This window comes from Triticum dicoccoides, chromosome 4B (assembly GCF_002162155.2).
Source record: "Triticum dicoccoides isolate Atlit2015 ecotype Zavitan chromosome 4B, WEW_v2.0, whole genome shotgun sequence".
Taxonomy (NCBI): Eukaryota; Viridiplantae; Streptophyta; class Magnoliopsida; order Poales; family Poaceae; genus Triticum; species Triticum dicoccoides.
Genome location: NC_041387.1, coordinates 478,038,726 through 478,040,995, shown reverse-complemented (window position 1 = coordinate 478,040,995; position 2,270 = coordinate 478,038,726).

The window sequence follows — 2,270 nt, the reverse complement described above, 5'->3', positions numbered from 1 at the left end:
GGGGAGGCAGCCGTCCAAGGAGGAGGGCGCGCCAAGGGGGAAGTCCTACTCCCACCGGGAGTAGGACTCCTCCTTTCCTAGTAGGAGTAGGAGAAGGGGGAAGGAGGAGAGAGGGGGGAAGGAAAGGGGGGCGCCCCCCCCCCTTGTACAATTCGGACTAGAGGGGGAGGGGGGCGCGGCCTGCCCTGGCCGCCCCTCCTCTGTTGGCGTCTATGGTAGGGTGCGTTGACTGCAAATTAAAATTCCCTACACGCAGAACAACCAAGAACATGCTGCGGCAGATGGATCACAGTTCGTTACCACTAGACGCGCATTGTCGTGCAGCGGAATAAGAGTTGGGGCAGCGCGTTCGCGTGGATCGTCTCCTCCTCATCCGATCTCCCTCGAACAGTCGGCCGTCCGATCCCACGTACAAGTTCGCCGGAGCGGCGCAAGTGCACCGCCTCTAACGGTATCCGCGCGTGTAGGAGGAACACCGTGCGGCGGACTGTGATACGTCTCCAACGTATCTATAATTTTTGATTGCTCCATGCTACTTTATCTATTGTTTTGGACTATAATGGGCTTTATTTTCCACTTTTATATTATTTTTGGGACTAACCTATTAACCGGAGGCCCAGCCCAGAATTGATGTTTTTTGCCTATTTCAGTGTTTCGAAGAAACGGAATATCAAACGGAGTCCAAACGGAATGAAACCTTCGGAAATGTGATCTTCTCACCGAACGTGATCCAGGATACTTGGACCCTACTCCAAGGAGTACCAGAGGCGGTCACGAGGGTGGGGGGCGCGCCCTCCCCCCTGGGCGCGCCCCCTACCTCGTGGGCCCCCTGACGCTCCACCGACGTACTCCCTCCTATATATACCTACGTACCCCCAACAGATCGGGGACGGAGCCAAAAACCTAATTCCACCGCCGTAACTTCCTGTATCCACGAGATCCCATCTTGGGGCCTGTTGTGGAGCTCCGCCGGAGGGGGCATCCACCACGGAGGGCTTCTACATCATCACCATAGCCCCTCCGATGAAGTGTGAGTAGTTTACTTCAGACCTTCGGGTCCATAGTTAGTAGCTAGATGGCTTCTTCTCTCTTTTTGGATCTCAATACAATGTTCTCCCCTCTCTCGTGGAGATCTATTCTATGTAATCTTCTTTTTGCGGTGTGTTTGTTGAGACCGATGAATTGTGGGTTTATGATCCAGCTTATCTATGGAAAATATTTGATTCTTCTCTGAATTCTTTTATGTATGATTGAGTTATCTTTGCAAGTCTCTTCGAATTGTCCGTTTGGTTTGGCCAACTAGATTGGTAGTTCTTGCAATGGGAGAAGTGCTTAGCTTTGGGTTCAATCTTGCGGTGACCTTACCCAGTGACAGAAAGGGTTGCAAGGCACGTGTTGTATTGTTGCCATCGAGGATAACAAGATGGGGTATTTATCATATTGCATGAATTTATTCCTCTACATCATGTCATCTTGCTTAAGGCGTTACTCTGTTTTTAACTTAATACTCTAGATGCATGCTGGATAGCGGTCGATGAGTGGAGTAATAGTAGTAGATGCAGAATCGTTTCGGTCTACTTGTCACGGACGTGATGCCTATATACATGATCATTGCCTGGATAACCTCATAACTATGCTCAATCCTGTCAATTGCTCAACAGTAATTTGTTCACCCACCGTAGAATACTTATGCTCTTGAGAGAAGCCACTAGTGAAACTATGGCCCCCGGGTCTATTCTTATCATATCAATCTCCATCACTTTATTTACTTGCTTTGCTTTTACTTTTTACTTTGCATCTTTATACCAAAAATACCAAAAAATATTATCTCTATCAGATCTCACCCTCGTAAGTGACCATGAAGGGATTGACAACCCCTAAGCATTGGTTGCGAGTAGCTATCGTTTTGTGCAGGTACGAGGGACTTGCGCGTGGTCTCCTACTGGATTGATACCTTGGTTCTCAAAAACTGAGGTACGCTACTATGCTGCATCATCCTCTCCTCTTTGGGGAAATCCAACGCAACCTCGAGACGTAGCAAGAAGAATTTCTGGCGCCATTGCGGGGGAGGCTTACGCAAAAGTCAACATACCAAGTACCCATCGCAATCCCTATCTCTCGCATTACATAATTTGCCATTTGCCTCTCATTTTCCTCCCCCCCCCCCACTTCACCTTTGCCGTTTTATTCTCCCTCTCTTTCCCAATCTCCTCCTCTTTTTCCCTTTGCCTTTTGTTTGCTCGTGTGTTAGTTTGCTTGTTTGTCGCGAT